Here is a 13,657-nt window from a genome sequence, read left to right as displayed (position 1 = left end):
GTTATTGTATGACTTGGACTCCTCTAGCCAGAATTTGAACATGCTCTGACCAGTGGCACCTCCCCTCACCAAACATTTAAGAATGGAAGAGAAGTAATGTCTGTCCCTTTAGGGGAGGATAAAATACCATCAGATATTTTTTAACATCACTGTACATGTCAAAAAGTGATAAAAAGTGTTCATGTAGATTGTTCAACATAAATGGGGAGATGACAACTGTCCTCAAAAAAATATCCCAGACAACAGACATTTTGACTGTTGTATGCCTTGACCTGCTCCTTACACAAAGTTATTTCTCAGTTCCTTTTAGTAAAGCAAGCAATGCACAATCAAACAGTTTGCAGCACATGCCAACACATGTACTAAAAGACCACCACATGGCAATTCCAGGTAAGAGAGCCTGAACACCTGGAAAAATCCACCACCTTTTCTCCAAAGCCATCTCATCTCAACTGAACATGACTTTTAGACTCATGTAACACTGGCTTTCAGGGAAGTAAGACACAAACATCAGCAGGACTTTTATTTTCCCCTCATGCTTTTTGAGGCCGCCCAGTCCTAACCCAAAACTTATTTTGTTAATGTTCTATGGAATTTAATTTCCATGTTCTATGTACATTCATCTCTTTGCAGGAAAAAGCTGTATGAGGGAACAATCCTCACTGGGTACAGGATGAACATGTATGTTCAGCAAAATTGTGAGATGAGGCATATGGGAGAAGAGCTGGGTGAGATTTTTAGACCACAGCTGCATGCTACAGCCTAACTGGAGAGTATATGATTGGACTGAGCAAGGTCATAGTAGGGAAGTGTAAGTAAAGCAGCCAAGCCAAGAGACAAACAGACAAAAAGTAGACTGTAGGACCAAGGTAAAGGGCAGATTTCTTTCTATGTCTTACCAACAACAGGAAAAACAGACCTGGTGCAACTTAAACATGTAAAGGAAAAGAAAATTCAGAAGTAAAAGGAAGTACAAAGGAATGTGAACCATTATCATCCTGTTGACAGCCAAGAAGGAAGGAGGTGGAGGTAATCAGCAAGGAAACAAGACTTGATCCTGCTGAGAAGTTTGCTTTATATATCCATGTTTTCTCTTTCCTTATGAGCATTTTTGCAAGCACCGCTGAACAGTCATTTAGGCACATCTTGCACAGTTGGTTCCCCTTCCAGCCTTGCAGATGCCAGAACTGAGGTGCATGGAAATTAGTATTTGGCTGAGCCTGGAAAAGTAATCAAATGCTGTCAACTCTAACTGTTATGTCCAGCCAGCTATACTCCCAATACTAAAGGTATTATTAAAGGTATATCCTTTGCTAAAAATATCAGAAATGTATTTATTGAGAAAACTGGTTCAGCCATAAACCAGGACCTGGCACAGACTCATCTAATTACTTATGTGGCAGTTCTCACATGGATGCACCAGGCATTTCAGTCTGTAGTTCAGCTGTGCCAGAGAATGATGTTACCAAATTGTATTCAATTTTCTGTGTTATAAAATTGGAAGCCTTTTTCGTAAGAGGCTTGGGACACAAGCCAGAAATCTTGCTGTCTCCCTATGTATTCCGACTGAGTCATCAGATTTTCCAGGTTTCACCACTCAAATGGCACACTGCTTTGGATGGACACAGGTGGTACCATCTGCCACAAGGCTTTGGTTTGTTTGGTTTTGTTTCTTCCTTCTACCTCCTGCTCATAGCACAACAGCTCTTTTTCAGTATCTTACACTGGATCTGGTTTTTCATGGTATGGGTTTGGCCAACAGGCCAGTCAAAATAGACTGCTTGAACTAAAGGAACTTCAATACATATTGTTAGCACAGGTCCTCTAACTGCTGGAGGCACTTGCAAACTGACCTGAAGCAAAAAGTACTTGGACAGCACAGAGAAATTGTTCTTTAAAGATAACAGAAACCATGAGCACAACAGAACAAGTGGGTAGAGGGATGGTCACTTAATCTAACTTCAGTCTAACAAGGCTAATCTTCCTGTTTCTTCTCTCTCCACTGGCTTGACAGAAATAGTCCTGCCATGGATTGCCTTGTGGAATAGGAATCTATCTTCCCTGAACTGGTTTTTGGAAAGGACTCCCTCTCCCCTCCATAACCCATAGAGGTCAGCAAGAGATTAGACTAGTTTTAGCTCTTATCCTTGCTCAATCTGAAATAGCTTAATTGCTCCCACCTTTCACATGACAAAATTTCTGTCTTTCAAATCAAAATACATCTTTAGGGGGAAAGGATGAAGACCACCTTTGCCACCAGATGACACAAGGAAAAACGACGCACCACAGCTTTGGTCACGATGAAGAGACTAATTTATTTTCTCTGACTCCAATCTTTTATAGTTCTCAAAAGGTGACAGTGGATTGGAGGGTGAACGTGCCACCTCTCCAACGACACTGGACAAACTACCTGTACATCAAATTTCTCCGCCTCTATGAAAGAATGCAAAACAATAGGTTGTTTACAGAAAGTTGTGTGGGAAAGTTCTCTACAAGAATGTAAACTCAGAAGGCTTTAGAAAACTCTTGAAAATCAGGGCGACACACCTTGTATGGTCAATGACCCAGCAGAAACAGGACAACAGTGAACAACCTCCCCATCCTGCAAATGCCCTCTCCCTCATGAGGCAACTGCACTTCTATATTCAGGGTCAAGGTCTCAAATGCCATCATTTCAAATAGATGAGAAACTCAAGCTGATTGGTTGTGTCCAAGTGCAAAATTTTGCAAGCAGGTAACATGCTGCCCTGGCACTGCAACTGCCAGGGAGATAATGGCTTCTGAAAGCAGCAAGGAACAAAGTGTGACACTTGTTCTGCAGTGCCTAAAGCTGATGCTGCTGTAAGTACGGGTAAGAATATATTGAGTTCTTTTTTCTTTTCTTCTTTTTTTTTTTTAATGTTTTCTTCTAGAGCTAAAAACAGATCATAAGCCCCTTTTCTTTGAGGAATGATCTTGTTTGTTTGTTAAAAAGGGCAAGCACTGGGTCAGGGATGGAAAGTTGTGCTATCCGGTTCCCAGACACAAACCTTATTCCCTTGAGCCTTCAGCTTTGTGTAACATATGGAACAGATACTTTTCATATAGACTTTTACATGCCCATGGAACTTTTATCTGGCTGTTGAGCTAACAAACATAGTGCCCTTGATAAGATGGAGCACATAGGATAAAACTACATACTGCTTTTTGAGCTTGATTTTGAGAACGGATCTTTACATTTCAGTGTTGGGAATGCAACATTACAACACTGAGACCATGTCCACATGGAAACAGGATATAGAATTTAATATTAAAAACTTTAGGGTGATATCAGATGCCAACCTAATACTCTAAACATTGCAGTGTATTTATATTTCTAATTAATTCAGAATTACACAGAATCTGGCTAATGCATTACCTTCCCTCACCTTAGATTCTCTTGCTTACATGACTCTTGGTCATCTCTATTCTGCACTCTCCACCTCCTTGGAAATCTAGACACCAGATTTCATGTCTAGCACAAGGTCCTGAGTTTTATTACTGACTTCCTTTCTCCTCTGCTTAGCTTACTGCTATTCTCTTGGCTGGCTCTAGACAGCACTTTATCAGAATGTGAGGACATCGACATTTTTTTCTGAAGCCTCTCCCTTTCCTTTGAGAGCAAATGAAGCCAAGGCCAGCCACCACCATGACACATCCCCTCCATGCAAGGGACCTATTTGTGCAACCTGGCGGTCTCCCAGCAATGCAAGATGCTCCCCATGTCATGAGCATCACTTAGCACAGGGCACAGGAGACAGACCACCATTACACAGCAGAACAAACTCTTAATTTTCCAGGAATTCAACATAATCCTGGCATAGCCAAATTTTTAAATTACCCAGTGTCCTGGTTTCATCCAGGACAGCGTTAATTTTTTTGCAGTAGATGTGAGGGAATAGAGCTTGGAGCTCTGTGGGTATGTCCAGGTTGTTATTCTATACCATCCACATAATCACTGGCGGGGGAGATGGGGGGAGGGGCATAGAGAGTTGGAAATAAGGGACTCTTATTCTAGGAAGAAAAGTGTGGCTTCAGGTCACACAAAAGAGTGGCAGATTGGCCATTATCCATTTTCTCAGGGTTTCGCCACCTCAGGTTGGTTGGTGAGCACTTATTTCCATGTAAATCACCTTCTTTTTGTATACTTTTGCTATTAATATTGTTGCTCTAATATTGTTCATTTTTGTATCTCATTGCTGTTTCCAGTAAATTGTTTCTTATCTCAACCTGTAATTTTCCCCTTTTTATGTCTCCAATTCTCAACTCCACCCCTGGAGTGGGAAGGGGAAAGAAAGCAGGGTGAGCAAGTGAGTGGTTTGGGAAGAGTCTTGGGGATATGGGGGACGGGGGGCACTTATCTGAGGAGTGCTGTTCCATTTCTAAACCATGACACCCAGAATTCAAAATTAACCAAAGATCACAAATTCAGTTTTCCCTTCACTTTCCTACTCTTTTGAAGTCCTAAAACACTATTTCTGTTTCCCTCTGTTTTCAATTCTCATATAGTCCTCTTTTTCTTTGGCCTCTGTGGGACAGGGAAGAGAAGAGGCAAAGAAACATATGGGAAAATGAAGCAGACTGCCATCTGTGTTTGTGCTGACCCTAAAAACCAATATAAACACAGACCAGTTAGACTGGTTCACATTGGCCAGCAGTTTTCAAAGTACTGAAGTAGCCCAATCATTTCAAAATACCAGTAAGCATTTCACTGACAAGAATTATTAGGAATCCTGTGTTATTCTGGTGTTATACAGACTTACTCTGTGCTTGCCATGAAATATTCTACAGCTGTTGCTTTGGTTTAAAACAACCCCAGCAACACCAACCATCCCCTCTTCACAACACAGTTGTTGACTACTAACTGAAGAACACAAAAATTCGCCAAAATTGTTCTATGACCATTACTGTTCAATCAAGGTAAATGGTGCAACATCTAAGAACACTGCTCCAGAGCCTCACACCTCAAAAAAGAAAATCAGTATCTGTTATATTACATTCTCCCTTTCATCTTCATGTCACTGATGGCATTCCATAGGCAGTTTTACTTCTGACAGCACGATTTTCTATCAGTCTGCTCTTGCCTGGATTTGAAATGGGATACTACATGAAATTGGATCCTGGTAGCCTCAAACATGCCCAGGCTTGCACAGGAGGTTAAACAAAAAGAAAAAGAAGGGTTTGTTTTTTGAACACAGGGTGCTAGTAAAACTGATTTTAAAGTGCCACTTCATTTCTTTCAACTGAAAGTAATATATTACCTCTATAAAGTCTTTTTTACTAACTTCTTGAAATTCTTTATTTACACAATGCCATTGGTACTCATCTCACCTTAGAAATACACACTTTAATAGTCAACCAAAGTGAAACCACCAAAGTAAATAAGACTACTTTAAAATTGGCTTCACTACCTTTTCTCATATATCTGCCAAGCTAGGGCCCAGTCCTGCTGTCTCTTTCATCATGTACCCAGTACTCACACAAGAATTTGAAGGTTTACTCCTTGAATTACAAAATGCCAGCCTGCCTTATTGGAGAAAGGAGCAGGCATGACAGTGTGAGTGTGAAACAGGACAGGAAAAACTGCGAAGTGTAGGAAAGTAAAAAGGAGCAAAGACTGTTAAATGGAGAATGAGGCATGGATAAGAGAGAATAAGAGACAAAAGGAGAGAGCAGCAAATAATGGTGTGGAAAACAAGAGGAAAGATATAACAGAATGAAAAGTTTATCCTGAGCACTGTAGGGCTTTAAATACATTTGTATTACATTGAACAGAGAAGAAAGTACAGGAAGAATTGAAGAGATGCGAGTTTTATTTTAAATTTTATTTAAAAATTAAAAATCACCCAAAGTTCACTCCTTTATCATCCTGAACTGAGGCATCCATTCCTCTGAAGTGGAGTATGAAAGGATGTAAGGACTACTGGTATGGTGAACCAGGCAAGCCTCACCTGAGACCAGCTGCATGGATCAGTGAAGTTTCCAGTCTCTTCTTTGATAGTGACTGATTTTTCCCATGATAGCCCATTGCACTGCAAATTTCATTCTTTTGTTTATTTCTAAAAGTGGAAAAAGGAACCACAACAAAGCCTGGTTGGAAGCTTGAGTGAAATTTCAACTTCCCCACTGAGAAATGTATAAAAATCACAACCTTCTCATTAATACAACAGTGGCCTGGATGTGCCTTTTGCTGAACAGATCAGAAAGCATCACAGCAATCCAAAGTTATAGCAGCAGGAATGTCTCATTTGTCCATCAAATCCAGTGAATAAGGTGAATCTCAGCCTAATTACAAGCAATATAAGAGCACTTTTCTCCTTTAAATCATTCAGAAGGGCTCTTCTCATCTTCAGCACCTCTCAGAGAATCAGCCTGATTCCCTTCACACTCCCTTGCTTTCTCTGTGACCTGTCTTCCTAATCTGGAATCTTTCAGGGCTGGGAACTGGACCCCCTGCCTTGTTTCCCATCATCTGCACTGATTTATGTTAGTAAGCCAGGCCAGCTGGCTGCCTGCACACCCAAACAGCCCATACACCCTGATACTGTTCACTTAAGAGAAAAACAAACAAACAAACAAAAAACCCCAACACACCTCCCCCCCCAACCCAAAAAAGCACAACAGTCCAGCGTGGCTTTGCCTGCCAGGTTAAAACTTGGTCTCTCCTTGTCAGCCTAATTTACCTGCTGCTGCTGGGCACGGACACTTCCCTGGGTGTAGCTGCTCTTCTGCTGGCTGAACCCCTCTTCTGCAAGTATTTCAGAGGTATTTCTAGTCTGGGGAAGGGTACAGGCTACTGTTTCTAGTTCACTGGGAAAGATACATATGTTGACACTTTTTTTTAAAAAGAAACCATTCTAAACAGCGATAGCGCTGTCTCGGGCAGACACTGTCCTATCTTGCAGAGCAAGTCACAGCAGGTTCTGTAATCACCGGCTCTGCAAACACTGATTTCCCCCCACCCCCTCCACGGGACCTTAACTTGCCCGGTGCTCCCGAGCAGAGGACGCACACAACACATCGGAAAGTACTGACAGGGAATGGCTTCGCAAAACCCCAGCTGATCTCCTCCTCTGTGTTCAACCAACTCCAGCTTTTCCTGTACTAACAACCAGTTTGTAAAATTTCCTTGTTTGGTTTTTGGTGTGGTTTTTTTTTTTTTTTTTTTTTTTTTTTTTGGGGGGGGGGTTTGGTTTCTTTTTTTAGGTGTGGTTTTTCTTGTTTTTTGTTTTTCTTCCCCCCCCCCCCCCACCCCATAAAACTTCTGTCTTTCATACTTACATGGGGCATGAGCTACGGGAATAAGTGCTTGTTCAGTTAAAGGACTTTTTTTTCCGTCAGCAGAGCAAACCGCGTTTGGATGCACACGAAGGGAAAGGCAATATTTATAAAGGAAGTTCCCACACTTCCTCTTCAAACAAATCACTTCTGGCTGGTTTTGCAATTACAGACCTACCGTAAAAAGGGGGTGGAGGAATAAAAAAAACATTGGGTATACTATTTCCTTTTAAAGTCACTTGCTCCTGAAAATCAAGCTTCCAGAGAGGAAGGAGTTAAGCACTCAGGACAAACTGTCAAGTTTTCAGTAACTAATTTACTCTTCCTGTAGGCCTGGAGGAAATCCACAGCTGCCACAAATATTCCTTGCTCATTTCAATACTACTCGTTGTGAAATGGATTTTAATGGCCAAGCAAAGCCATCCAAACCGCAGATGTAATTAAAGCCACTGAACCCGGCTCCACAGAAGGCTGGGAAGTGCCCTGTGCCCTACCTGGAGCTACAGGCTGGCAGGGTGGCAGTGATACCAGGACACCTCAGCCTCATCCTTGGCACAGCGCACAGTGCTGCTGCTGACAGGATGGATGGATCCTGCTCACTGGGAGGGCAACAGGGCTCATAACAGACAAGGTGCAGCAGGCGATGGACAGGGAGCCAGGGGCTTCCTGCAGCCGGGACTGGCAGCTGCCTGAGCTCTGCTGCCAGGGATCAATGCCTCTGCAGGGCAATGCTGCGGCCATCTGGAAGCATTTGCTCTCGCCCAGTTTTCATCCCATGCCCTGCTCCCTGGGTTATAACGCTCTGCCACCCCAAACCCACTTGTTTGTAGTGCTACAATGTTAAAAACCTCTTCATCCATGGGCAAACTGTATTTGACAAGCTAATTTCCCTCCACACAGAGTGGCTAAAGTCTGCAACACTAGCATAGGAAGTAAAGATTTTTCTGACAATTCACAATAAATCAGCTTCCTATTTGAATTGACATACCTTAATTTCTTCTGCAGTGAGTCAAACTACTAGTCGACCCAAAAGGTTGGCAGTATTCTCCTGGTATTGAAATCTGTATTAGATCCATACCCAGGAAAGGAAAAAGAAAGTTTTCCCGAAACTCTTATCCAAAGCGTGGGAGGATGGAAAATAAGATCAGCATACCTTGCTGAAAATAATTCTTGAGATAAAAGATATGATTGCTCTGGCACTAACCTCCCTCCTCCTTTCCTCCCCTTCTCAGTCACAGTGACATGCAAATGCTTTAGGAAACTCCCTGCCCCAACTACACACTTTTTTTCATGTTTAATCTTAGGTTAGAACACAATTGAATTTGGGCTTGATTAACCTTTCATGTAAAAAAATTCCCACACCTTTGAGTTACTAATTTCATTTGATAACAGCTGCAGAAAACTTGCTCCATATTTTTGAAGTTAAATCACTGCCAAATTCTGTTTTCCGGTGCCAGCTGCTCAGAATAAGTCTAAAGAGCTTTCCAAAACAATTATATTTAAATTATTAATTAACACCACTTGGAATATTATGACTGAAATTAATTAGTTTATGCAAAGGTATCTACAAACCTGAAACATAGTAACAGTGAAAAGAGATTCTTTAGTTGATGAATAATTAATACAACTTTTCATTTGTTTCACCTCATATGCCAAGTAAGACAAAAAGAAAGTCATTAATGCAAGTGGATCACAAAGGTAACAACAGTGATCATTATGCATTTATAGCCACTAAACTGTTGAAGTGAAAAATTTGCAGGACCAAAAATACTTCTACAATATCAGATCCAGAACAAACTAAAACATAGTTTTGACCATCTGGGTGAAAAGAAAAAGAAAAAGAAAAAGAAAAAGAAAAAGAAAAAGAAAAAGAAAAAGAAAAAGAAAAAGAGAAAGAGAAAATAGCTGCCTCGTCAGCTTGTTTGCTGTAGGTAAGCAGGAAGATCTGTCATCAGCTGTAAGAAGTCAGGTCCGCTGAAACCTCTGTCTTCAGACCCACAAGATTCATCAAAGTGGCTTCCCACTTCTGGAAGCAAAACACTGTTGTCTGGTCAATTACCTCCACATATTTTACCATGAAGGCATGTGATTTTATACCCACATACTGTTTCCTCTCAGGCATCAAAAGAAGCATTTTTCTAGTCTGACATGCTCCAGGTTTCTTGGTAAAAGCACAACTCTTTAAAAAGAGTCGCTTTTGGTAAACAGTGTGCAGATTTCCTGGGGATTACCAGAACTACATACCTCTTGTTAAAATATGCTTCCGTGACATGAGATGATGTCAACGGAAGAACAGCATAAATCATTATTTGCTGCAAAACTAAAAGCTTAGCATGTGTTAATTTACAACATTCCTTAACTTGACTATTTGGCTAGGAATTAGCAAGCAGTTGCCATTATGCCAGTGGTCTGACACTACTCTGCTTTCATCCTACTTAACCATTAAATCTTTACATCCTTAAAAAAAAAAAAAAGTTGGATTTGTTCATGTTTGTTTTTATTTTCAAAATTACTCAGAGTATCTCTCCAGAGAAATGTCAGAGATTAAAAAAGTATCTCAGTAGGAGAGCACTCATTGCTGTTTAAATGTTGAATTACAGCAGAAAACTAAGAAATGACGTAGGTGTTTGATCAAAGAGTTTCCTGTATGCCCTGTTAACAGCTCCTCTGTGTGAGGCAACAATAGGGATATTTTCACACTGTGCAAACACTAGCTTTGCAACATTTCTGCTCCAAACAGGAGGCTCACCTGCTTCCCTCAATACACAACATACCTTCTCCTTCCTTATTACATTATCCTGCTGCCCATTTTTTGTGCTTTTCCCCATAGCCTCCTTAATATCCCATCAGCTGAAAACCGAGCCAGCAACATTAGACTTGAAGTTCCTACCACCTGACATAAGCAGACTCAAAAATCTAGACAAAACAAGCCATCCCATTTCTGAATTATCTGTGCACTGATTTCAGAATCTAAAACCCTTTTGCTCATGAATGAGAAATTATGTGGCTTCCTTCATGATAAACTTTCTCCAAACAAAACTTACCCAACTGTGACACAAAGCTTGCCTTGCCTTGTCTGGGACTGTCTTGCACATGGAAAAAAATTCCATGAGACTCATCTTCACCTGCCTCTTAGGGTACTGAAAATGAAAGATTTTCCATTCTATGAATGACCTGCTTTCCTTGCAGCACCCCTCCTTACTGGGTCAAAACTTTTACACTCCTCCTAATTCCATGCCTGCAAACAACATGCACTGCCACCAACCCGTTAGCACATACTTTTCATATCTTTCAAACAGATGGTAGTTTGGGGATGAATTACACTTGGTTTCACAGCTAGCCCAATCCCAGGCACAGTGTCATCACCACAGACAAGAGCCCACAGATCTGCTTCATTTGCTTATAAAGGTTTGCTCCATCTTTGCATTGATAAAGTACTTAATGGACAAGACTGTGGCTTAAATATTCCCCAGACCAGGAAGACTTTTTAAGAAGCAGTACTAGCTCACTCCACTTAAAGGGAAAAATGGTCTTTTGGCTGAGAAATACCCCCTATTCTGCTGTGTTTGGGTCCCTGTGGCTACAGAGCTGCATGGAGCATGTGTGCACTGAAAGTGATGTTAGAAAGGCAATGCTGTGGGCTTTCTGGCATGAAACCTATTTTGTACCCTGTGCCAAAAGAGCTCTTGACATATTATGGTCTGGAACATACCTGAGTTATGCCTATGGTCATAAACTGGCCAGTTTTGATTTCTGGGTCTCAGCAGTCCCCAAATAACTGGAAACAAATTGTTTTGCCTCTACTTACAGAGTGTTATAGTGAAATGAGATCCTGGGTGAATGTCATGATTTTCCCCTCTCTGTAAAGAAATTGCAGTTTTTCTCAGTATTTCCCTTCTATAGAAATACTGTGCTAAGGAACCACTTGCTCTGTAGGACTCCATGTAGCACCCCATGGCAAAACTGTCTCTAATTGGCATGCCTATCTGCCCATCTCACCCAACAAAAGAAAGCATTAATCCACATCTTCAAGAATTCAATACTCATTTAAGCAGAAGGTCAGGTACCTAATGGGCTGTCAAGTTCAGGCTGTCTATCCCTCTGTCTTCCTGGCTCCCCAAGTTCCCAAACCTTGAGTGAAGGTCCTCAGGAGCTGGGTACTTTGTTTTCCTGCCAGAACACTATGAAGGCTAGAGCACAGGTGACTGCTTTGTAAATTTAAGTTGGGATGACATATTCTGGCTTCATTGAAAGAGAGAGGGGGAAAAAAAAAGCAGCCAGGAACACAGGAAAGCCTGAGAAGTATACTAAGGATGCTGTTTGTCCTGTATTACTGGCATACTTCAATAGAATGTGAATATATATTCAGTAGTCTACATCGTGCTGTTTGACCCGAACCTTATTATGACTGCTGCAGTTTTAGGATACCTCACAGCAAGGACAACTGTGTGTAAACAATGTGTAGCATTGAGTGGTATTAAATATTATATAGAATATATATATATTACTATATATATAATACACACTATTCTGTTTAGTAGCACTAAAGGTAGCCAGCATGATTGTACACATTTCCCAGGTCTTTTTCAGTGCCATGAATTATGGAGTGAGCTTGAAGACTACAGTCTGGAATGCAGGAACATTGCTACAGCTCCCAGAAATTTCCAGGAGGTACACAAAGAGGAGGGAGCCCCTTTCAGATTCGTTGGGACACAGCCCACTGCGCATGCTTGCTTTTGAACAGCCTCGTAAAACCAAAACATTTTTTTCCAAACAGATCACAGGTCACGTAAGCTTCCCAAGGGATATATTGGTTACAGATGTTTTCATGTAATAAAATATTCCACTCAACTGCAGTATTTCTAACTGATAATGCTAAAACTAAATTACCCTTGTCTAATGGTTATGTCCCCAATGTACTCCTTACCATGGTAAACACTGGCTCATTTGTTACCATTTAGACACATAATGTTTTTTTATATGAGCATGCCACAAAGATAATGTTTTTCAAGTTTGCTAGAACTACTTGAACTTTTCAATAATGTATACTTAAAATTCACTATTTTTGCATATTTCCAGAATAAATTATACCTCTACGTTTCAGAATTATCATATAAATTTGCATTTAAAAGTTATCTCACTCTTTATACATGAGTGAGTCTAATAATTTTCCAATATTTATTCTTGAACTTGGAATATTTAAGAAAAATCATTCAATTGCCTGAATGGTACAATACTAATAACGAAACATTCAGTTTGATGTCCTCCTGGCAGAGTTATTAGGAAAGGTCATTGTGATGGTATCTCTAAAATGAACGAGCAGTTCAAAATAAAAAAAAAAATAAAGGAAAAGGGGAGAAGGAGATAATTGTCTCTATTCAAAATACACTTACAATACAGCACTTACAAGGATGCCTATGAAGAAGGAAGAAAAAAAATGAAAAGGAAACAAGTAGTCTTTGACTATAACAAGGAGCCTCCCTCAAACAAGAGAAGCTCATGCAGTTGGATGGGACTACATCTCTATGAAAACTACCAACTCAGCATTTTTATGTACAAGATTAAATTCATTAGGCTTGAGATAGCTATTCATCATTGCTCTCCTTTTTGGATCATCAAGATACTTATGCTTGGATTTCAAATACAGACATTAAGAGCAGTGGAACAAAGTGACTCTTGATGTCCTATAACTGTTCTATGCTGCCACTTCACAAAGTCAATCTAGTCTAATTACATTTCAGTAAGACTGGAAACAGCAGGGGCAGAGTATCCTCTGTGGAGGGAGACATAAGTCACTTAAGCACTACTGGTCTTATATCAAAAGTAGAACCTGTCTATTTTTAAGAAAATGTGTGAGTTAGTAAAAATTGGAAGTAGGCTGTCTACACTTAATTAAAGAAAAGGAATTCTTCTTCAAACTTCATAATGCCACAATCCAGGTATTCACTGCTTTAATGCTAATGTTCCTTTCTGAGCTAAATGTAGTTACCAACCTTGATAAGCAATTTTTGCAGTTATCCATTTCAAATACATGCTTGTGCTTGGTAAAGAAAAACATCACTTCATATTTTTGCAGTGGTCGGAAGCATGCTTTAATGATGCGCTATAGGGGGAAAATGTGGGAGCATTTCCCTCCACTCCCCCATCCCAACTGAAAGGATAATTCAATCTGCAGCAAATCACTTGAAAAAAATTTAATTCAGATTGATGGAGATGCTTTCTAAACAAAACATAGCTGAACCTGACCTGAATACAGTGTTTGGAAGAGGAGGACTTTGTTTTGATTCCAAGCAACATGCCAAGAAAACTTTACTCAGCTGACATTTTCACCATAGTCCTGCTTATCTGCCTATCACTCTCC

At 40.5% G+C, this 13,657-nt stretch overlaps 1 protein-coding gene across 1 annotated transcript in view; it reads right to left on the bottom strand.

Annotated features, from left to right (window-relative positions):
• Positions 1-13,657, bottom strand: part of PLXNB2 (plexin B2) — a 174,053-nt gene that overhangs the window by 116,132 nt on the left and 44,264 nt on the right. The gene's annotated exons all lie outside the window — the stretch shown is intronic.

Source organism: Vidua chalybeata, chromosome 5, assembly GCF_026979565.1.
Source record: "Vidua chalybeata isolate OUT-0048 chromosome 5, bVidCha1 merged haplotype, whole genome shotgun sequence".
In the NCBI taxonomy this organism is placed as follows: Eukaryota; Metazoa; Chordata; class Aves; order Passeriformes; family Viduidae; genus Vidua; species Vidua chalybeata.
Note: the sequence above shows the minus strand (reverse complement) of the source record. Positions and strands in the feature narration are given on the sequence as shown.